This window comes from Somniosus microcephalus, unplaced genomic scaffold (assembly GCF_052327205.1).
Source record: "Somniosus microcephalus isolate GS21.2 unplaced genomic scaffold, FLI_Smic_1.0 unresolved_chr2, whole genome shotgun sequence".
Classification (NCBI taxonomy): Eukaryota; Metazoa; Chordata; class Chondrichthyes; order Squaliformes; family Somniosidae; genus Somniosus; species Somniosus microcephalus.
In genome coordinates, this window is record NW_028225180.1 from 11051160 (window position 1) to 11076317 (window position 25158).

General features: G+C 49.3%; 1 protein-coding gene and 1 non-coding gene across 2 annotated transcripts in view; both read right to left on the reverse strand.

The window, feature by feature from the left end:
• The window catches only part of LOC147092098 (AMP deaminase 3-like), a 997179-nt gene that overhangs the window by 476957 nt on the left and 495064 nt on the right, over window positions 1-25158 (reverse strand). The window lies entirely within an intron of this gene.
• On the reverse strand, window positions 22644-22716 carry trnat-ugu (transfer RNA threonine (anticodon UGU)). The gene has a single exon. It is a non-coding gene; the product is annotated as a tRNA-Thr (tRNA).

The following is a 25158-nucleotide window of genomic DNA, read 5'->3' on the forward strand; positions in this document are numbered from 1 at the left end:
ATGGAGCAGAAAAGTGCTATCGCTGCGGCAGAACAACCCATGACCAGAAGGATTGCTGGTTTAAGGACAAAGTATGCAGGCAATGTGGAAAAGTGGGACACATAGCATGAGTTCTGCTGGTCGGGAAAGAAAACCAACACTAAAAGAACTACTAAGGAAAAGCACAAGAAAGTACAAAAGATGACGGACAGTAGTTCAGAAGATCAGAAGAGTGATAATGACTCCGGGAGCAGGAGACTAAGTTGTCTAAAGTTATACAACGTGATCACAAAGGAGGATCACCAAACCATTTGGGTCACCCTCAGGATAGCAGGGTCCCAAGTAAAGATGGATTTGGACACAGGATCAGCCCTAACAGTCATGAATCGACAAGACTACGAGCGGCTATTCTCACACATACACTTGAAGGACACGTCCATTGTCTTGAAGATATATACGGGGAAAAAATTCTACCCCAGAGGAAAAATAAGGGTGCCCGTTAAATACAACGGCAAGGAAACACAGAAACTGTATCTATATATACTACAAGATGGAGGACCACCATTATTGGGATGTGAATGGATCCGAAAAATACAATTGGATTGGCATTCCATTCAGGCGCTAACTGTGGCTGACAAAAAGGATGACGACGTCACACCTGGACGACTGTCAAAAATTCTAACTGATGCAAAAGAGGTGTTCCAGCAAGGACTTGGGACTCTAAAAGGCGTAACGGCAATGATAAAAATTGAAAATAACGCAAACCCAACATTTTTTAAGGCCAGACCGGTACCGTATGCGATCCGCCCAGCCGTCGAAGCAGAGCTGGAGAGTCTGGAGCGTTCGGGTGTGCTGTCCAAGGTGGACTGGAGCGAGTGGGCCACACCCATCATTCCTGTAATGAAGAAATCATTGAGCAGCACGCCTGGGGAGCCGAAGAAGGTTCGCATCTGTGGGGACTTTAAGGGAACTGTGAACCCAGTCCTTCACACAGTACAATATCCACTTCCGCGGATAGAAGATATTTTCGCCTCACTATCTGGAGGGAAACGCTTTACGAAGATTGATCTGGCCCAAGCGTATCTACAAATGAAGGTAGAAGAAGCATCAGAAAATATCTCACGATAAACACTCACAAAGGTCTTTACCAGTGCAACCGACTGGTATTCGGGGTAGCATCAGCTCCGGCTATTTGGCAGAGGGCGATGGAACAAGTCCTGCAAGGGATTCCAGGGACCCAGTGTTATTTGGACAACATCCTGGTCACAGGCGAAAATGACAGTGAACACCTTGCCAACCTGGAGCAGGTGCTCACTAGATTACAAGAATATGGGCTACGAGCCAACCGCCCCAAATGCGAGTTTTTCAGGAAACAAATCTCGTATTGTGGCCACGTGATTGATGTAGAGGGGTTACATAAGTCCCCAGACAAGATTGAGGCAGTAGTCAAGGCTCCAGCGCCGGAAAATGTGTCGCAACTGAGGTCGTTCCTCGGGTTGGTGAACTACTACCATAAGTTCTTGCCAAATTTGTCTACAATTCTGCACCCACTGAACGCCCTGCTGCAATCTGGAGTAGCATGGAAATGGAGTGATGAGTGTAAGCGTGCCTTTCAGAAATGTAAATGCCTAATCACTTCAAAAGAAGTATTGGCCCACTACAATCCAACACTACCGATTCGGTTGGCATGTGATGCGTCTCCCTGCGGCGTTGGAGCGGTGCTGTCGCACAAATTCCTTGACGGGTCAGAGAGGCCAAAAGCCTTTGCGTCACGCTTGTTAACCTCAGCCGAGCGTAACTACGCCCAGATTGACAGGGAGGCCCTCAGCCTGGTGTGGGGGGTCAAGAAGTTCAATCACGATCTGCACGGGCAGAAATTCACCTTACTGACTGATCACCAGCCTGTTGTCTCCATTTTTAACCCAAAGAAGGGCGTTCCGGTGATGACGGCGCAATGGCTGCAAAGATGGTCTCTCTTTCTAGGGGCACATCAATACGACATAGAGTATAAAGGCATGAAACAGCATGGAAACGCTGATGGGCTGTCGCGCCTGCTGCTGCCTACGGTGGAGGAAGCTCCTGCAGTGGACCCTGTTGAGATATTCCATTTGACCATAGTCGAATGTCTACCTGTTACAAACTCAAGTATAGAAAAGGAAACCCGAAATGACCCGACACTCTCTTGGGTCTATGATTTGACGGTGAAGGGATGGCCAGCACATGGCGACTCACTGTTGCCAGCATTCTCGCCAAGGAGAGAACAGCTGTCAGTGTGCCGGGGGACCTTGATGTGTGGATCCTGAGTGGTAATTCCACCCAAGTTGAGAGATAGAGTGCTCAATGAGCTTCATGAGGGTCATCTGGGAGGGGTAAAAATGAAAAGCCTAGCCAGGGCGTTTGTGTGGTGGCCGGGAATCGATAAAGAAATCGAGGAAATGACCAAGAGATGCACTGGATGCCAGAAAGTTCAAAACGCTCCACCACAGGCCCCGCTACACCCATGGGAGTTGCCCTCATCTCCATGGCAACGGGTACATATTCATTTTGCTGGTCCATTTATGGACTCAATGTTTTTAATCGCCATGGATGCACATTCGAAATGGCCAGAGGTGATCAAAATTTCCTCCACCACCACGGAGAAAACTATTGCAGTCCTACGGACCATCTTCGCTAGGAATGGCTTGCCAGAACAGATTTGCTCCGACAATGGACCACAGTTTGTGTCCGAGGATTTCCGGAGGTTTTTGAGGAATAATGGGGTAAAGTATTACACATCCGCCCCATATCATCCAGCCACAAATGGATTGGCTGAGAGGTTTGTTCAAACCTTTAAAAAAGCAATAAAGGCAATGTATAACGACAACATACCACTGCAACACAAGGTGGATAATTTCTTGTTTGCTTACCAGAATGCGACACATGCAGTCACCAACCAAGCTCCAGCCATGATGTTCTTTAACCGAAGGTTAAGATGTCACCTGGATTTGCTCAAACCAAACATAAGACGAGATGTTGAGAATAAGCAATTCCAGCACATCAATGAGAAGCCAACCAGGAGCTTCAAGATAGGGCAACCAGTCTTGGCCCGCGACTACCGAACAGAAAAATGGCAGCCAGGAACGATATGCACAAGGCAGGGACCACTAATGTACACAGTGGACGTTGGAGAGAGCATCGTGAGACGCCATGCTGACCAGATTCTAGAGTCACAGGAACAAGTCAAACCCATACCACGATCATACGCACCTGGTGATGAACCCGAAGTACAGATTGCGTCTACATCAGAATCAGTGTTATTGGAAGCTGATGAACCAACCAATGTCAATGAGCCAGAATCGACTCTGCCGCAGGAACAGGATACTCGAGAAAGGCGCTATCCAGTCAGGATCAGGAAGCCTCCTCAAAGACTGAATTTATAAATGATTACTTTCAGCTGATGTATATAGTACAAAGAAAATTGTAATTGTAATTAGTTATTATTTAATTGTTAAATGAATGTTATGTACTGTTTATCTAAAAGGGGAGGAATTGTAATGTATGTACCTTTAAGAGAGGAACTATCTTTTACAGCCCCTGTATACTGCAGTACCAGTAGTGACCACCCCTGTATATAACACCGTGTAGTAATTTGTACAGTTAGTTCTAGCATACCCTCTGTTCAGTAAACACCTGTTATTACCGTTCTCCTGCAGTCCGTGTGTTATTGATACGCGGACACTACAAGGATGGTGTGTGACTTGGAGGTGAACTTGAAGGTGGTGGTGTTCCCATGCACTTGCAGCCCTTGTCCGAGGTGGAAGAGGTCGCAGGTTTGGGAGGAGCTGCCAAAGGAGCCTTGGCGAGTTGCTGCAGTGCATCTTGTAGATGGTACACACTGCAGCCATGGTACACCGGTGGTGGAGGGAGTGAATGTTGAAGGTGGCGGATGGGGTGCCAATCAAGAGGGCTGCTTTGTCCTGGATGGTGTCGAGCTTCTTGAGTGTTGTTGGAGCTGCACTCATCCAGGCAAGTGGAGAGTATTCCATCACACTCCTGGCTTGTGCCTTTTAGATGATGGAAAGGCTTTGGGGAGTCAGGAGGTGAGTCACTCACCATAGAATACCCAGCCTCTGACCTGCTCTTGTTGCCACTGTATTTATTGTATGTGGCTGGTCCAGTTAAGTTTGTGGTCAATGGTAACCCATTGGATGTTGATGGTGGGGGATTCAGCGATGGCAATGCCGTTGAATGTTAAGGGGAGGTGGTTAGACTCTCGCTTGTTGGAGATAGTCATTGCCTGGCACTTTTGTGGTGCGAATGTTACCTGCCACTTATCATCCCAAGCCTGAATGACATTCAGGGTTTGCTGCATGTGGGCATGGACTGCTTCATTATCTGAGGAGTTGTGAATGGTTCTGAACACTGTGCAGGATTGAACAAAGGAGGACAAAGGGATTAATTAAGAAAGGGAAAATAGAATATGAGAGTAAGCTTGCGGGGAACATAAAAACTGACTGTAAAAGCTTTTATAGATATGTGAGGAGAAAAAGATTGGTGAAGTCAAGCGTAGGTACCTTGCAGTCAGAATCAGGGGAATTTATTTTGGGGAACAAAGAAATGGCAGACCAATTAAATACATATTTTGGTTCTGTCTTCACAAAGCAGGTCACAAATAACCTCCCAGAGATGTCGGGGAACATAGGGTCTGATGAAAGGGAGGAACTGAAAGAAATCAGTATTTGTAGGGAAATGGTGTTAGGGAAATTAATGGGATGAAGGCCGATAAATCCCCAGGGCCTGATAATCTACATCCTAGGGTACTTAAGGAAGTGGCCTTAGAAAGAGTAGATGCATTGCTGATCATCTTCCAACAGTTGATGGAATCTGGAACAGTTCCCATGGATTGGAGGGTAGCTAATGTTACCCCACTATTCAAAAAAGGTGGTAGAGAGAAAACGGGGAATTACAGACCGGTAAGCCTGACATCGGTAGTGGGGAAAATGCTAGAGTCCATTATAAAAGATGTAATAGCAGAGCACCTGGAAAATAGTGACAGGATCGGACAAAGTCAACATGGATTTACAAAAGGTAAATCGTGCTTGACTAATCTACTGGAAATTTTTGAGGATGTAACTGGTAAAATAGATAAGGGAGAACCAGTGGATGTGGTGTATTTGGACTTTCAGAAGGCTTTCGATAAGGTCCCGCATAAGAGAATAGCATGTAAAGTCAAGGCACATGGGATTGGGGGCAAGGTATTGACTTGGATAGAGAACTGGTTGGCAGACAGAAAGCAAAGAGTTGGATGTGGTAAACCACTTTTATCGTTCACTATCGTTACACTATAGTTATCACTGTTATATCGTTACTCTATGGTTATCACTGTTCACACTGTTGTATCACTATATGAGGTCGCCTCTTGTCACACTGTTATACCTGGGCTGACTACTGCTGACTCCGCCCATGGCTCCACCTACCTGCCCAGGTATAAAGGTGGTCGACTGGCTGGTATTCCTCCTTGTTGGATCCGATCACCCACGAGGGTGGGCTCTGTTATGTAGCCAATAAAAACCTATAGTTACTTTCTTAACTCGTCGCTTTTCATTGGATGAATTGATAGGTATATCAATTTTATTGGCTAAATTTTAAAATGTCGTTCCCTGAGCAGCAAAGCGACCAGCCAAGCGACCAGCCAGACGCCGAGCTACAACAGCCACAGCAGCCAGCCTGGCTGCGAGCCCTCAGACCACCGTGCCTGGATCTAAACCCACAGGCTGCAAACTCAGCCCTCGACTTCGAACACTGGCTGAGCTGTTTCGAGTCCTACCTGGGAGAATCCGGCGTGCCTCAGAAATCCATGCTAAGAGTTCTGAACGCCCAAGTGAGCTCTAAAGTATTCGCACTCATCCGGGACCTTAAAACATACGAGGACGCCATCAACCGGCTGAAAAGACAGTACCAGAGCCCGGTAAATTCCATGTATGCCAGACACCTCCTAAGATCCCGCCCGCAACAGCCAGGAGAGCCCGTGGATGAATTTTTACGGGTGCTACAAGCACTCGGCAGAGACTGTAACTTTAAAGCGGTAACGGCGGCAGAAAATACTGAAGACAATGTCCGCGATGCCTTCGTGAAAGGCCTGCGGTCCGACTACTCACGGCAAAGACTACTGGAAGCAAAGGACCTCGACCTGGAAAAAGCTGCAGCCCTCGCTCGCTCTCTAGAAGTGGCCCATCGGGACCTCGAGGCATACTCAAGCTACTGTAACTCGCGACCCTGGGACTTGGGACCGACCCCGACCGCAATACCCCCCGCAGCAACCCCCCTGGGACCTACCTCAGCGTCGGCGTCCCGGACCCGATCGAGACCGCCACCCCCGGTACCGGCTCCGACATCGGACCCCCGCGATCGGGCCGCCGGCTGCTTCTTCTGCGGCCAGGCGAAACACCCGAGGTCGCGCTGCCCTGCCAAAAACGCGACCTGCTCGACCTGCTTGAAGAAAGGCCACTTCGCAAAGGCCTGCAGAGGGGGATCAACAGAGGCCAGCAGTGCCTCATGCGAGCTGTGGGGGTGGCCATCTTCCATCAAGGCAACAGAGGCCAGCATCCCCACATGTGAGTCATGGGGGCGGCCATCTTTGATCCAGGCAACCGACACCAGCAGTGCCTCATGTGAGTTACGGGGGCAGCCATCTTCTCTGCCATTTTGTCCAACCTCGTGGGAGACGCCATTTTACCCACCACGCTCGACCGCCACTGTGCCTCTAGACCCGACTACCGCCTCACCCGCAGACTACAGCAACTCGCTCAGCTATACACTAGCCTCCGTCACACTGGACCAAGCCCGCCCGCATCACCTGTTCAAGTCCATGATGGACATCAAAGTAAACGGCCACGCCACGACCTGCCTGTTCGACAGCGGAAGCACGGAGAGTTTCATCCACCCAGACACGGTGAGCCACTACTCCCTCCCTGTCCAGCCAATGCGCAACCAGATCTCGATGGCATCGAGGTCCCACGCCACAGACATCAGCGGCTACTGTGTTGTGACCCTGTCGGTTAAGGGTACGGAGTATAAAAATTTTAAACTCCTCGTCCTGCCCCAGCTATGCGCTGCCGTCCTACTAGGGCTAGACTTCCAATCCCACCTCCAAAGCGTCACGCTAGCATACGGCGGACCCCTCCCCCCACTCACAGTCGACAACCAGCAGATTTTAAACCGCCCACCGCGTAACACCTGTGGCCTATCCACCCTCAAGGTCCCGCCACCTTCCCTGTTCGCTAACCTCACCCCCGACTGCAAACCCGTCGCTACCAAGAGCAGGCGGTACAGCGCCGGGGACAGAGCTTTCATTAGCTCTGAGGTGCAGCGTCTCCTGAAGGAGGGCATCATCGAAGGGAGCACCAGCCCCTGGCGTGCCCAGGTCGTGGTCGTTAAGACCGGCAATAAAAACCGCCTGGTCATCGACTACAGCCAGACCATAAACAGGTACACCCAGCTGGACGCATACCCCCTTCCCCGCATATCTGATATGGTCAATCAGATTGCACAATACCGAGTATTCTCTACCATCGACCTTAAGTCGGCCTACCACCAACTCCCTATCCGCCCTGAGGACCGCCAGTATACCGCCTTCGAGGCGAATGGCCGCCTCTACCACTTCCTTAGGGTTCCCTTCGGCGTCACCAACGGGGTTTCGGTCTTCCAAAAGGAGATGGACCGGATGGTTGACCAGAACGGGCTGCACGCCACGTTCCCCTACCTAGATAACGTCACCATCTGCGGCCGCGACCGGCAGGACCATGATGTTAATCTGGAGAGATTCCTCCGTACGGCCCAATGGCTGAACCTCACCTACAATAAGGAGAAATGTGTGTTTAACACCTCGCGCCTTGCCATCCTCGGCTGTGTAGTAGAGAACGGAGTCATCGGCCCCGACCCCGAAAGAATGCGTCCCCTCATGGAGCTACCCCTCCCCCACTGTCCAAAGGCTCTGAAGAGAACCCTGGGGCTCTTCGCCTACTATGCCCAATGGGTGCCCAATTATGCAGACAAAACCAGACCCCTCATGAAGTCCACATCCTTCCCCCTTACGGAGGAAGCGTGCGCAGCCTTCTCCCTCATTAAGGGAGACATTGCCAAGGCCACAATGCACGCAGTGGATGAGTCCATCCCCTTCCAAGTGGAGAGCGATGCATCCGACTTCGCCCTAGCCGCTACCCTTAACCAGGAGGGGAGACCAGTGGCCTTCTTCTCAAGGACCCTACAGGGCCCTGAGGTCCGACACTCGTCGGTCGAGAAGGAGGCCCAGGCGATTGTGGAGGCGGTACGACGCTGGAGGCATTACCTGGCAGGCAAACAATTTACCCTCCTCACCGACCAGCGTTCGGTCGCTTTTATGTTTAATAACAAGCTGAGGGGCAAAATCAAGAATGACAAGATCTTGAGGTGGAGAATCGAACTATCCACCTATGATTATGATATCTTGTACCGGCCTGGTAAGCTGAACGAACCCCCTGATGCTCTGTCACGAATTACATGCGCCAGCGCGCAAAGTGATAGACTTCAGACCCTCCACAACGACCTCTGCCACCCCAGGGTCACCAGACTTTACCACTTCATTAAGGCCCGCAACCTGCCCTACTCCATCGAGGAGGTCAGGACCATGACCAGGAACTGCCAGACCTGTGCCGAGTGCAAACCGCATTTCTTTAGGCCGGACAGAGCAAGCCTGATCAAGGCCACCCGCCCCTTCGAGCGCCTGAGCATCGACTTTAAGGGGCCCCTCCCGTCCTCTGACCGTAATGTGTACTTCCTCAACATTGTTGATGAGTACTCCCGTTTCCCTTTTGCCTTCCCCTGCCCAGACATGACCAGTACCACGGTCATTAAATGCCTGAACGACCTCTTCGCCTTGTTCGGGTTCCCAAACTATATACATAGTGACCGGGGCTCCTCCTTCATGAGCGAGGAACTCCGTCAGTTCCTACTAGCGAGAGGTATTGCCGCAAGCAGGACCACCAGCTACAACCCCCGAGGGAACGGCCAGGTGGAAAGAGAGAACGCGACGGTATGGAAGGCCGTCCTCTTAGCCTTAAAGTCCAAGGGCCTCCCAACCTCTCGCTGGCAGGAAGTCCTCCCGGCAGCGCTGCATTCCATCCGGTCACTACTTTGCACTGCCATTAACGCCACCCCCCATGAACGAATGTTTGTTTTCCCCAGGAAGTCGACTACGGGAACCACTCTACCAACCTGGCTGACCTCTCCGGGGCCAGTCTTGCTGCGAAAGCACGTGAGGGCCCATAAAACGGACCCCCTGGTCGAGAGGGTGGACCTCCTGCACGCCAACCCCCAGTACGCCTATGTGGCATACCCAGGCGGGCAGAAGGACACAGTCTCCTTACGAGACCTCGCACCCTTGGGCACTCCGGAGACACCACCTTCACCACCCCCCCCCACCACCCCCCAATTCCAGCCCAGGTAGATGGCATGCCGGAACCCCACGAGCCTTCGCCGACCACGCAGACACCAGCATTAACACCGGATAATGCAACACCGCCGCTGCGACGATCAGAAAGGCTTACGAGGCCTCCGGACAGACTGACATACCAGAACTGGTAGTACACTTCACCCCGCCGGACTCAAATCTAAACAAGGGGTGAATGTGGTAAACCACTTTTATCGTTCACTATCGTTACACTATAGTTATCACTGTTATATCGTTACTCTATGGTTATCACTGTTCACACTGTTGTATCACTATATGAGGTCGCCTCTTGTCACACTGTTATACCTGGGCTGACCACTGCTGACTCCGCCCATGGCTCCACCTACCTGCCCAGGTATAAAGGTGGTCGACTGGCTGGTATTCCTCCTTGTTGGATCCGATCACCCACGAGGGTGGGCTCTGTTATTTAGCCAATAAAAACCTATAGTTACTTTCTTAACTCGTCGCTTTTCATTGGATGAATTGATAGGTATATCATTGGAATAAACAGGTCTTTTTCCGAGTGGCAGGCAGTGACTAGTGGGGTACCGCAGGGATCGGTCCTTGGACCCCAGCTATTCACAATATATATTAATGATCTAGACAAGGGAACTAGATGTAATATCTCCAAATTTGCAGACGACACAAAGCTGGGTGGGCGTGTGTGCTGTGAGGAGGATGCCGAGAAACTCCAGGATGATTTGGACAGGTTGGGTGATTGGGCAGAAGCATGGCAGATGCAATATCATGTGGATAAATGTGAGGATATACACTTTGGTGGCAAAAACAGTAAGGCAGATTATTTTCTGAATGGCAATAGATTGGGAGAAGGAGAAGTGCAACGAGACCTGGGTGTCCTTGTGCACCAGTCACTGAAGGTAAGCATGCAGGTGCAGCAGGCGGATAAGAAGGCAAATGGTATGTTGGCCTTCGTAGCGAGAGGGTTTGAGTACAGGAACAAGGATGTCTTGCCACAGTTATACTGGGCCTTGGTGAGACCACATCTTGAGTATTGTGTGCAGTTTTGGTCGCCTTATCTGAGGAAGGATGTTCTTGCCATGGAAAGAGTTCAGCGAAGATTCACCAGGCTGATACCTGGGATGGCAGGAATGACGTATGAGGAGAGATTGGGTCGATTGGGCTTGTACTCACTGGAATAGAGAAGACTAAGAGGGGATCCCTTTGAAACTTATAAAATTCTGACAGGACAGGACACATTAGATGCAGGAAGGATGTTCCCAATGGTCGGGGATTCCAGAACCAGGGGTCACAGTCTAAGGATAAGGGGTAGGCCATTTAGGACAGAAATGAGGAGGAATTTCTTCACCCAGAGAGTTGTGAACCTGTGGAATTCTCTACCACAGAAGGCAGTAGAGGCCAATACATTAAACATATTCAAGAAGGAGCTTGATATATTTCTTAAGTCTAAGGGGATCAAGGGGTATGGGGAGAAAGCAGGGACCGGGTACTGAATTTGGATGATCAGCCATGATCGCATTGAATGGCTGAGCAGGCTCGAGGGGCCTACTCCTGCTCCTATCTGCTATGTTTCTATGTTTCTATGTCATCAGCGAACATCCCCACTTCGGACCTTATGTTGAAGGAAGATCATTGATGAAGCAGCTGAAGATGGTTTAGCCTAGGACACTGCCCTGAGGAACTCCTGCAGTGATGTCCTGGGGCTGAGATGATTGGACTTCAATCGCCACAACCATCTAAGAGGAAAGAAAGGCAGCAGGGGTGAGGAACTGGCACAGGGCATGAGGGAGACGGGCAATGTTGGGATGGATGTCCCAGTTTGGTGCAGTCCACAGTGCTGAGGAGGATTAGGTTGTAATCTGGAGAACGTAGTGGAAATACGATTCCTGAGCCTCAAACTTTCATTATATTTTTTCATGGCCTGGATGAAGGAATAGAGAGTTGTATATCCACGTTTGCAGATGACAGTAAGCTAGGAGCGTAGGAAGATAGGAACCTCGAGCCTGTTCCGCCATTCAATGAGATCATCGCTGATCTCTACCCTAACTACATCTAACCCACCTTGGCTCCATATCAAATAATACCCTTGGCTAGCAAAAATCTAGCGATCTCAGCTTAAAACAATTAATTGAGCTAGCGTCTACTGCTTTTTGTGGGAGAGAGCTCCACCCCTTGTGTGAAGAAGTGTTTCCTCATCTCTCTCCTGAAAGGCCTGGCTCTGATTTTAAGGTGATGTCCCTCTTGTCCCAGACTCCACCCCATACCAGCGGGAAATGTGTCCCTCTATCTAACCATATCAATTCCTTTCGAAATCCTTAAAAACCTCAGTCAAACCACCCCATCAACCTTCTAAATTACGGAGAACACGAGACTGATTTATGCAATCGCTCCTCGTAATCTATCCCTTGGGGCCCTGGTAACCTTCAGGCACAGTAAGTAGTGTAGATGGATGTTACAAGGGTACATTGAAAGGTTAAGTGAATGGACAAGACTGTGAACGGATGGATTTCAATTCGATTCACTCTACGTGATATCAAGAAACGGCTGAGTGCACTGGATACAGCAAAGACTATGCGGGCCCCGACAACATCCCGGCTGTATTGATTTCTTTGTGGGTTCAATGATGAGACATTTATGAAAGAGAATGAGTTTTAATCTAAAGTCTGTTCAACTCTTTATACAGCATTCAGGAGACACCATTATGCTAGTGATGCATCTAGAACAAAACTGAAACTAAACTAGACTGCCTTGCTTGTCTCAGTCACATGACCTCTGCTGGTCAGGCACAAGCAATCAATACATACAATCATGCTGGTAGGCATCATAATCGAACAGCCAAATACCATCTCTATTTGCTGATATCATTACATCTCCTTTTCTTAAAACAAAAGTATTTTACTTTTAACTAACAACATGTTTTCTTTGTATTAATCTGCATTTTAACTGTAACACTTAATGAACTTACATTATCATTATCATGATCAAGGTTTTTTAACCTTGCTTTGTGTGTTCACGTGAAATATGTCAATACACTAGAACTTGAAGAAAGAATAAGATAACATTACTTCCTTCTATAACAATAGTCCTTAAATTTGCTCAATGAGTCTCTCAGGAGGCTTCACGTGTCTTGAGGATTTTCTGATTGATTGTCCTTGAATCTGAGTTGTTGCCTCAGATGATTGGTTCTCAGCTGTGTGATCAGGTTGTTCAACAGTATCAGTCTCTTGACCTGCTGTGGCTGGTCCTATGAGAAGATCTCGACGATTTCTTCTCAGAACAGCACCCTCATCTGTCTGAATGGTGTATGATCTTGGTTGAACTTCACTCAGGACAGTTCCCTTCTGAGTCCATGTGTTTGTTTTGTCTTTGAACCTTACTTGGTCACCAGTGTGGAGTTCAGGTAGGTTTTGTGTTCCTCTGTCATAGTAGTACTTTTGCTTTTCTTTCTGTTGTTCTTTGAACTTCCTCACTTTCTCCCCCTCTTTTGTTTTCAGTAGGATCTCCGGGATGGGTAGGTTTGACCTTAGCCGACATCCCATCAGGAATTGGGCTGGTGACATACCACACTCGAGCGGCGTTGTGCGGTATACAAGCATGCTCTGGTAGAAGTCAGTTCCACTGTCTTTTGCCTTGTACATCAGTCTTTTCACTGTGTTTGCGGGCTCTCCTGGGCCAACAGCTCTGGACAACGTGTCTGCTGTATACATCAGCTTACCCGGTGTGTACGCAACATTCAGTTCATCATAGACAGCCTCTCCTTTGCTTTCCACAACGAGGACTCTCTTTACCAGGTTCAGTCTCTCACAGGCTTTTAAACCTAGTATTGCTTGCACATCCTTTGGCACCACGATTAATGCTAGCGTGTGCTCTCTGTCCTTGTGTGTTACTTTGACAATGCATCTTCCTTTCACTGGTATATCAGTAACTGAGTATCCTGTCACTTTCACTTTGATTCCATGTATCTTTGGTCTGGGTCTAATTTTCTTAAAATCAGTCTCTGATATCACATTAACTTGTGCTCCAGTATCCAATTTAAATGGAATATGTATGTCATTCACTTTTAGTGTCAACATCCAGTCTCTTTCTTCTTTTTTGTTTTCAGACACAACATCTACATTGAACACCTCTATCTCGCTTTCATCTACTGTATGGACCTTGCTTTGTTGCGCTTGGTTCTTGCAGCAACGGGCATAATGGTTGTTTTTGTTGCAACTATTGCATTTTTTACCATATGCTGGACACTTTTTTGGTGGATGCTGTGTACCGCATCGACTACATGACTTTCAATTGTCCCTTTCATTTTTGTTTGCTGGCCACGCCTCTTTTTTCACATTGGCGCTCTTTTTGTTAAACGGTTTGTGTCCGTTCTTACTCACTGCATCCACGTTGCAGCTACTATCACTGAACATCTCTTTTGCTTGCGACTTCACAGTCTCTGTAGCCCTACACAGTGCTATGGCTTTTCCCAGGTCTAGATCTTGCTCTCAAAGCAGTCTTTCCCTTAGACCATTATCTGGAATACCACACACCAGTCTGTCTTTTATCAGCGAGTCTGTCAGTCCCCCAAATTCACATGATTTGCTTCTGTTTCTCAGTTCAGTCACATACTGATCAATAGTCTCACCAGTTTTCTGAACAGATGTGAAAAATCTGTGCCTCTCAAACGTCACGTTACGTTTAGGTATGCAGTAGGCCTCAAACTGTTCCATTATTTTATCTAGCTTCATTTTGTCTCCATTAGCAGCGAATGTGAAGTTATTATAAACCTCCAGCGCTTCATCACCCACGACATGTAAGAACAGTGACGATTTCTGTTTATTACTTTTCTCGTCAGCTCCGATTGCTGATAAATACAACCCCACACGTTGTTTGAATCTCCTCCAATTTTCAGCCACATTACCTGTCAATTGAAGCATCGCCGGTGGGAGTAAACCTTCCATTTTTCACTTCGTTAGCTATTCTCTAATGGTAAGCAACGATGTTCTCTTTTGGCTTGCTAATTTGTGGAGAGCTGATTTAACTTCAGATGTTTTCTCTTCATCTCTTTCAATCACTTCTGACACCATGTATTGATTTCTTTGTGGGTTCAATGATGAGACATTTATGAAAGAGAATGAGTTTTAATCTAAAGTCTGTTCAACTCTTTATACAGCATTCAGGAGACACCATTATGCTAGTGATGCATCTAGAACGAAACTGAAACTAAACTAGACTGCCTTGCTTGTCTCGGTCACATGACCTCTGCTGGTCAGGCACAAGCAATCAATACATACAATCATGCTGGTAGGCATCATAATCGAACAGGCAAATACCATCTCTATTTGCTGATATCATTACACCGGCCATCGTGGTGAAGACTTGTGCTCCAGAACTAGCCGCACCTCGAGCCAAGCTGTTCCAGTACAGCTACAACACTGGCATCTATCCGACAATTTGGAAAACTGCCCAGGTATGTCCTGTCTGCAAAAAGCAGCACATATCCAATCCGACCAATTACCGCCCCATCAGTCTACTCTCAATCATCAGCAAACAGAAACATAGAAACATAGAAGATAGGAGCAGGAGTAGGCCATTCGGCCCCTCGAGCCTGCTCCGTCACTCAATGCGATCATGGCTGATCATCCAAATTCAGTACCCTGTTCCTGCCTTCTCTCCATATCCCTTGATCCCTTAGCCTTAAGAAATATATCTAACTCCTTCTTGAATATATTTAATGAATTGGCCTCAACTGTCTTCTGTGGTAGAGAATTCCACATGTTCACCATTCTCTGGGTGAAGAAATGCCTCCTCATCTCTGTCATAAATGGATTACCCCTTATAGTTAGACTGTGACCCCTGATTCTGGACTCCCACGCCATCCCAATTTGATGGAAGGTGCCATCAACAGTGCTATCAAGAGGCCCTTACCCACCAATAACCTGCTCACTGATGCCCAGTTTGTGTTCCACCAGGAACACTCGGCTCCCGACCTCATTACAGCCTTGGCCCAAACATGGACAAAGTAGCTGAAATCCAGAGGTGAGGTGAGAGTGACTGACCTTGACCACAAGGCAGTACTTGACCGAGTCTGGCATCAAGGAGCCCAAGTAATACTGAAGGCAATGGGAATCGGAGCGAAAGTCTCCACTGTCTGGAGTCATACCTAGCACAAAGGAAGGTGGTTGTGGTTGTTGAAGGTCAATCATTTCAGCCCCAAGACATCACTGCAGGAGTTCCTCAGGGCAGTGTCCTAGGCCCAACCATTTTCATCAATGCTCTTCCCTCCAACATAAGTTCAGAAATGGGGATGTCTGTACAGTGTTCAGTGCCATTCACAACTCCACCACCATCAACACCCTGGGGGTCACCATTGACCAGAAAGTTAACTAGACTAGCCACATAAATACTGTGGCAACAAGAGCAGGTCACAGGCAGGGTATTCTGTGGCGAGTGTCTCACCTCCTGGCACCCCAAAGACTTTCCACCATCTACAAGGCACAAGTAAGGAGTGTGATGGAATACTCTCCACTTGCCTGGATGAGTGCAGCTCCAACAACACTCAAGAAGCTCAACACCATCAAGGACAATGCAGCCCACTTGATTGGCACCCCATCCACCACCTTAAACATTCACTCCCTCCACCACCGGCGTACCGTGGCTGCAGTGTGTACCATCTACAAGATGCACTGCAGCAACTCGCCAAGGCTCCTTTGGCAGCACCTCCCAAACCCGCGACCTCTTCCACCTAGAAGGACAAGTGCAGGAGGCGCATGGGAACACCACCACCTCCAAGTTCCCCTCCAAGTCACACACCATCGTGACTTAGAAGTATATCACCGATCCTTCATCATCACTGGGTTAAAATTCTGTAACTCTTTCACGAACAGCACAGTGGGAGTACATCACCACACGGACTGCAGCGGTTCAAGAAGGCGGCTCACCGGCAACTAGAGATGGGCAATAAATGTTGGCCTTGTCAGCGACACCCACATCCCATAAACAAATTTTCTTAAAAATACGTGAATGCAAGAATGACAAATCTGATTACGATTTTTTTTATTACTGGCGAGAGCCCAGGAGCTGCGGGAAAGCAAAGAGGTTTGGACCTCAAGATCAGAAATCATTCAAAGCCCGAAAAAGGAATTCAAATGTCTGCTGGAAAGTTGGCCTTTATCTCAATGGGGCTGGAACACAAAGGGCTGGAGGTTATGCTGCAGCTGTACAGAGCTCTGGTTAGACGTCATCTGGACACTGTGTTCGGTTCTGGGCACTGCACCTCAGGAAGGACATATTGGAATCGGAGGGGGGGCAACACGGATTCTCCCGAATGATACCGGGGGCTAAAAGGGGTAAATTATGAGGGCAGGCTGCACTGACTAGGCTTGTATTCCCTTGAGTATAGAAGATTAAGGGGCGATCTCATTGAGGTGTTTAAGATGATCGAAGGATTTGAGAGGATAGATCGAGAGAAACTATTACCTCTGGTGGGGGGAGTCCAAAGCAAGTGGGCATAACCTAAGAATTAGAGCCAGGCCATTCAGGGGTGATGTCAGGAAGCACTTCTTCACACAAAGGGTAGTGGAAATCTGGAACTCTCTCCCCCAAAAAGCTGTGGTTACAGTGTATGTACCTTTAAGAGAGAACTACTTTTACAGCTCCTGTATACTGTAGTACCGGCAGTGACCACACCTGTATATAAGCCTTGAGCATTCCTCTGTACCCCAGTCTTGAAACTACCCCACTCCAGTAAACACCTGTTGATTGTTAAGTTACAGCATCCGTGTGGTTATTGAAAAACATCATACTCTCAGCATCACGGATCTAACAGTGGCGACGAGTGTCGATTCGAATCTACCTGCAACTCTGCATTTCCCTTCGAGGATTCGCTCCGGGAGGACGGTGGAAGAAAGTCGAGGCCAGAAACACGGGCGTCGACCACGAGCAACCGCCCAGTAGTCCGGCAGAGAGTGAACATCGCAGGGGAGGCTGTGGAGAGCCGGGCTTGGTTCCCCAGCCGCGACGATCAGCAATAGGCTGACGACAGGTACAGCGCAGACCCTTCCCGGACAGCGGCGGCTGGAGCCGACCGACGGCGGAGAGAAAGCCGAGCAGCGTCGACGGGGTAAGACAGAGGGTGAAGCGCACAGGGCGCAGCCGGGGGTTGAAAACCGAGCAGCGTCAAGGAAAAACAAAACAGAGAGAGAGAGGGTAAAGCAGCAGCTGGGTTCAGGACCGAGCGGCGGAAACGGGAAAGGCGCACAAAAAAAAAAGAACGCGCAGAGCACAGCCAGGGCTCAAGGGCTGAACAGTGTCTGCGGGGAGTAGAAGGGAGAGCGCGGGAGATGCCATTGAGCTGCGGAGAAGAAGGAAGAGCGCGGGAGACGCCATTGTTAGAAGCCGCAGCAGAGAAGAAGGGCGAGCGCGGGAAGGAAGGAAAGCGCAGGAGACGCCATTTTTTGCCAGCGGAGAAGAAGGGGAAGCGCGGGAGACGCCATTTTTGACAGTTAAATCACACCCAGGGATGCCGAAGAGTGGGAGTATCTCTACGTTCGACAATGAAGTCAAAGATTGGGCGATATATGTGGAACATATTGAGGTGTACTGCAGGGCGAATGAAGTGCCAGATGCTAGGAAAGCACTGGTTTTGTTAAATTCCATGGGTGCAAAAACTTATGGGTTACTGCGAAACCTAATAACCCCAGGGAAGCCTGTGAACAAGAATTTCGAAAGCATGGTAGAAATCCTACAGGACCACTTAAACTCCACACCGCTGCTGATAGCAGAACGATTTAAGTTCCATAAAAGGAACCAATACAAAGACAAAAGCAATGCTGAGTACCTAACAGAACTGCGCAAGCTATCGAAACACTGCCAGTTTGGAGCGGGACTAGCAGATACGTTAAGTGACAAGTTTGTGTGTGGGCTGCAAAGTGAAGGAACCCAGAAATGGCTTCTTTCAGAAAAGGATCTTACGCTGGACAAGGCTTTCAGTATGGCAGTATCACACGAAGCAGCCGCAAGGGGCGCTACAGAGATACAACGGAGACCGCAAGAATATGGCACCAATGAAATGTCCTATGGGACAGGGAAGTGCTATCGCTGTGGCAGAACAACACACGACCAGAATGATTGTTGGTTCAAGGACCAACTGTGCAGACAGTGTGGAAAAGCAGGACACATAGCAAGAGTCTGCAGGTCTGGGAAGAAAACCAACAGTAACAAATCTCCACAGGAGAAGTACAAAAAGGTACACCAGGTGATGGACAGTAGTTCAGACGAACAGAAAAGTGACACAGACTCCGGAAGCAAGGAGCTGGGTTGTCTGAAACTACATAAGGTAACCAAAATGGAGGATCACCAGACTATCTGGATTACACTCAAGATAGACGGAGTCCAAGTGGAAATGGAATTGGACACAGGATCAGCCCTAACAGTCATAAACCAAAGGGACTACAAGCGGCTATATTCACATATACCCTTGAAAGCTACAGAGATTGTCTTGAAGACGTACATGTGGCAAAAAGTCTACCCCAAAGGAAAAATAAGGGTGAAAGTGATATATAACGGCCAGGAAATACCTAAAATGGACATATATGTATTGCCAGATGGAGGACCACCACTACTAGGACGTGAATGGACCCGGAAGATGCAATTAGATTGGCATTCCATACAGGCACTAAAGGTTGAGGCCAAAAAGGATGACGACGTCACACCTGGACGACTGTCAAAAATGCTAACTGACGCAGAAGAAGTGTTCCAGGAGGGACTCAGAACACTAAAAGGCATAACAGCAACAATTAAAAAAGAGGAAAATGCAAGCCCAAAGTTTCTTAAGGCCAGACCAGTGCCTTATGCGATCAGAACAGCTGTCGAAGCAGAGCTGGAAGGGTTGGAACATTCAGGAGTACTGTCCAAAGTGGACTGGAGCGAGTGGGCTACACCCATCATTCCTGTAATGAAGAGGTCGTTGAGTAATATGCCTGGGGAACCAAAGAAGGTCCGCATCTGTGGGGATTTTAAGGTGACAGTGAACCCAGTCCTTCACACGGTACAATATCCGCTTCCACGAATTGAGGATATTTTCGCCTCGCTATCTGGAGGTAAACGCTTCACCAAAATTGACCTAGCCCAGGCGTACTTGCAAATGGAGGTAGAAGAAGCCTCGAAACAATACTTTACGATTAACACTCATAAAGTTCTTTATCAACACAACCGGCTGGTGTTCGGGGTAGCATCGGCTCCGGCTATTTGGCAAAGGGCGATGGATCAAGTCCTGCAAGGGATTCCAGGGACCCAGTGTTATTTGGACGACATCCTGGTCACGGGCAAAAATGACAATGATCACCTCGCCAACTTGGAGAAGGTGCTCACCAGATTAAAGGAATATGGGCTACGAGCTAATCGCCACAAGTGTGAGTTTTTCCAGAAGCAGATCTCGTATTGTGGCCACGCCATCGATGAAGAGGGGTTACATAAGTCCCCTGAAATGATTGAGGCAGTAGTCAAGTCTCCCGCACCAGAAAATGTTTCACAACTGAGGTCGTTCCTCGGGCTGGTAAACTACTACCATAAGTTCTTACCAAATTTGTCCACGGTATTACACCCACTGAACACCCTACTGCAAACAGGGGTACCATGGAAGTGGAATGACGAACGTAGATGAGCTTTCTAGAAGTGTAAAGAATTGATCACATCAAAAGAGGTGTTGGTCCATTTCAACCCAGCACTACCAATTCGTTTGGCATGTGATGCATCACCCTATGGTATTGGAGCGGTGCTGTCGCACAAATTCCCAGACGGGTTGGAGAGGCCAGTAGCCTTTGTGTCTCGGTCACTAACCTCAGCCGAGCGCAACTACGCCCAGATCGACAGGGAGGCCCTCAGCCTAGCATGGGGAGTAAAAAAATTCAACCACTATCTGCATGGGCAGAAGTTCACCTTGCTGACTGACCACCAACCACTTGTCTCCATCATTAGTCCTAAGAAGGGCGTTCCAGCGATGACGGCACAACGGTTACAAAGATGGTCCCTGCTTCTAGGGGTGAATCAATATGAAAAAGAATATAAAGGCACGAAACAGCATGGAAACGCTGATGGGCTATCGTGCCTGCCACTGCCTACTGTGGAGGAAGCACCAGCAGTGGACCCTATCGAGATATTTTATTCGTCATTAATTGAACGATTGCCAGTAACGAACGTGGATATAGAGATGGAGACCCGCAATGATCCGACGCTGTCTCGGGTATATGATTTGACGGTGATGGGATGGCCAACACATGGCGACTCACTGTTGCCAGCATTCTCATCCAGAAGAGAACAGCTGTCAGTATGCCAGGGGACAGTCATGTGTGGATCTAGAGTGGTGATTCCACCCAAGTCAAGGGAGAGAGTGCTAAATGGCGGAAAGCGTGGAGTTAGCACAAGTGGAAAGGGGTCACAGTCTCTGATGGCGTCCGTGACGGTCCGACGCTGAGATCGCTCTCCCTGCTTTGGGCGGCCAGCTCTCGCCGCTCGCTCCTGCAACCGGAGCGAGGTGCTCGGCGAGTCGGGCAGAGGCAGCGCAGCGCGATGAGCAGCAGCAGCAGCCAAGCCGACCCGCTGGAGCACATCGGCCGGCAGCTCCTCGACGGGAAGGAATTCCGACTGGGAGGAGGGGAGCCGAGCATGGCGGCCAGAGCGGGAGAAGCAGGCCACCACACGTGGAGCCGGCAACAGTGAGGAGGAGGCCGCGGTGAAGAGGAGACGGAGCGGCTGAGGGACATCGTGCTCCCACTGCCACGGGACGCCATTGTATTGACTCTGAACGCGGCGCTGTATGTATAGCTGACGCGTCCCCACGGGGAACAAGCATTCCATTGTACTTGTTACATATGGCAAATAAATCTAAGCTGAATCTGAATCTGAAATCGAAGACCAAACCAATCAGGATGCCAGAAGGTCCAAAATGCACCACCACATGCCCCTCTACACCCATGGGAGTGGCCCTCCTCTCCATGGCAACGGGTGCATATTGATTTTGCTGGTCCATTCATGGACTCAATGTTCTTAATAGCAGTGGATGCTCACTGGAAATGGCCTGAGGTGATAAAAATGTCCTCAACCACTACAGAGAAAACGATTGCAGTCCTATGGACCATATTTGCCAGAAACGGCTTGCCAGAGCAGGTTTGCTCTGATAATGGACCACAGTTTGTGTCCGAAGAATTTCAATAACTTATGAGAAGGAATGGGGTAAGGCATTACACATCCACCCCGTATCATCCAGCCACAAATGGATTGGCTGAGAGGTTCGTACAAACCTTTAAGAAGGCGATAAAGGCCATGTGCGACGATGAAATTCAACTACAGCATAAGGTGGACAATTTCTTATTAGCCTACCGAAACGCGACACATGTAGTTACCAACCAGACCCCGGCCATGATGTTCTTTAACCGAAGGTTGCGATCTCGTCTGGACTTGCTTAGACCAAATGTGCAAAGAAATGTTGAGGATAAACAATTCCAGCACATCAATGAGAAGCCGACAAGGAGCTTCAATGTAGGACAACCAGTCTTGGCCCGTGACTACCGAACAGAGAAATGGCAACCCGGAACGATATGCACACGGCAGGGGCCATTAATGTACACAGTGGATGTCGGGGAGAACATTGTGAGACGCCACGTTGAACAGATCTTAGCTTCACAGGAACGAGTCAACCCCATGTCTCGAGTACCTGGGGATGAACCCGACATACCGGTAGCATCTACCTCCGAACCAGTAGCAGTGGAACCCGATGAACTAACCGATGAAAAGGGGCCAGAATCGCCTCCGCACCAAGAACAAGAACCTCAGGAAAGGCGCTATCCCGAAAGGATCAGGAAGCCGCCCCAAAGACTGAATCTATAAATAGACTATTGTTGTTTAATGTACATGTTAAAGTGTTAATTGTTATTTGAATATTATGTGTACTACTAATCTAAAAGGGGAGGAATTGTAGTGTATGCACCTTTAAGAGAGAACTACTTTTACAGCTCCTGTATACTGTAGTGCCGGCAGTGACCACACTTGTATATAAGGCTTGAGCATGCCTCTGTACCCCAGTCTTGAGACTACCCTACTCCAGTAAACACCTGTTGATTGTTAAGTTACAGCATCTGTGTGGTTATTGAAAAACATCATACTTTCAGAATCACGGATCTAACAGGTCACGGAGCTGTTTTATACTTAAAAGTAAACATGCTGTGAATTAACAAATTTGCATAGGCACCAGTGAGATTTGAACTCACGACCCCTGGTTTACAAGACCAGTGTTCTAACCCCTGAGCTATGGAGCCACCTGCACTAAATTGCTTCTCATTCCAGTTAGTGCAGTGCGTTTGAAGAATGAGGCAGGGTGCAGTTCACCACTCAGATTGTGTCTCATCCCCCGATACCTGCCTCAGGCTCTTCAATAGTCACCTCTCAACAACAATAGAGCAACTTTCACGTACTAAAACGTCCCAAGGCAACTCAGTTACACTCTATCTCTCTCTCAGTCTCTCTGCCTCCTTCATTCTATATTTCTCCCTCTTTGTGTCTCTACCACTCTCTATCTTTCTGTTGTAGGTATTGTCATATACCTAACCAATAACGGAGTTCAACTCGGAAGAACAAGAAACTGGTTTTTAATGCTGAATTAGATTAAATACAGCAGACAATGGAGACTGATGTTGGAGAGATGTGGAATAGGTCTTTCCCCAGTGGGGACACCACGAAGACTGACTGGGCAGTCCGGAGGTTTGTGCGATGACGTCTTCGTGTATGCATCGTGACGTCATCGCGTTGCTCACGTTTCCCGCGCTTGGGGCATCACGTGACTTGTGTCGTGATGTCATCGCGTTTACCCGGCACCCGGCATTGGAGCTGGCCGCTGCGGCCGAATTCGCGGGAGCAGGAGGCCGAGCTGGGCCGGCGATTGCCGCGGGAGCGGGAGGCCGAGCTGGGCCGGCGATTGCCGCGGGAGCGGGAGGCCGAGCTGGGCCGGCGATTGCCGCGGGAGCGGGAGGCCGAGCTGGGCCGGCGATTGCCGCGGGAGCGGGAGGCCGAGCTGGACCGGCGATTGCCGTGGGAGCGGGAGGCCGAGCTGGGCTGGCTCACGTTTAGGTGAGTCACATGATGCGCGATGTGACGTCATTGCATTAGGTCGCGCTCTTAAAGGGGCAACGGCCCGAACAGGAAAACTATATATATACATAGGTAAGTTAAAGGGAATTATGTATCACAAGTAAGGGACACTCGGTGGTACCGCTACATGCGACCCGCCAGAATTCGCTTTAAATAACGACAAAATTTAGGTCGTCTGACGAGCCTGTCCGAACGACTCCTGCAGTCTCGAGACAGAGACTGCTGGGTGGCTGGCTGTCCGGTGGGCAATCGTGCTTGGCCTGCCGTAACGACAATGGATGTCCGAAGGTCTCGGCGGCCATGCTGTCTGGACTTCGCGGGCGAGGTCGAAAGGTGCTGGTCATGAGTGGATCCTTGCGTGCGTCGTGGCGGATAAAATTTATGCAGCAATGCGAAGGACCGTGCTGTCATGGCGAACAAAACGCATTCAGCCATGCGAAAGACCGTGGCGACGTGTGACCTCTGCAGCCCGTGGTTCGAAGCGAGCGCCGAGGCGAAACAGCAGGCCGCGTCATAGTAACTGGCAGGTTGGCCATACGTGGACCATGGCTCTGTTGATGTTGGAAAAAGTCCCCAGTCTGACAAAATCTGTAGGAAGGCCGAACGGGCGATCCAGGAGGACTTGGCGGGCGAGTTCGGTGAACTCACGGACAGGTTAGCGAACTCATCAGCAGTCTGGAACGCAATGAACGGTGCGTGCCATAGTGCTAAGGTGGTAACACAGAAGTGAGTGAACCATTGCTGCGTTGATCAGTGATTGGTGATGACAGCAACTTTCGCGTGGCCGATCGCGGCCGCGGGATGCCCGTTGAACCCGTCGCCGATGTTTGCAGCATCAGTTGATGGTTGCTTTTGTCAAGGTGAAAACTGTAGAGAGGGCGGTAATGCTTCGAGTTGTTGTTGCTTTAAGGGAAACATGCCGGGAGGGCGGCAACGCTTCGAGTTGTTGTTGATTTAAGTGGAAAACTGCCGAGAGAGCGGCAACGCTTCGCTTTCGCGCTGAAAAGTGTGGTAGAAAACACAACCAGAAAGCTGACGGGCTGGTGCGTTGTCGGCGGGGAATGAGTCTTCTTGTTTCACGAGGGATGGGTCCTCATGGTTCGCGAGGGATGGGTCCTCGTTGTTCGCGAGGGATGGGTCCTCGTGGGTCGTGAGGAGTGCATCCTCGTGGTTCATGAGGGATGAGTCCTCGTGGTTCGTGAGTTATGGGTCTTTGCGGTTCGCGAGGGATGGGTCCTCGTGGGTCACAAGGAATGGGTCCTCGTGTGTCGCGAGGGATGGGTCCCCGTGGGTAATCAGGAGTGCGTCCTCGTGGTTCACGAGGGGCGAATCCTCATGGCATCTTTGTGGAGACGCGCTCCGATTTTGAGGGCCCGAAAACCTGCGGAACCCGCGCTTGGAGTGGTTCATACTTGCTGTTGCGTTGGGAGATGTTGTGGAGGCGGACGATCCGTGTGGCGGTAGAAATGTCGAATACGGAGACTGTAAGCAGGTGCGGATATGGGGTCACCAATGTAGGTATTGTCGTATACCTAACCAATAACGGAGTTCAACTCGGAAGAACAAGAAACTGGTTTTTAATGTTGAATTCGATTAAATACAGCAGACAACGG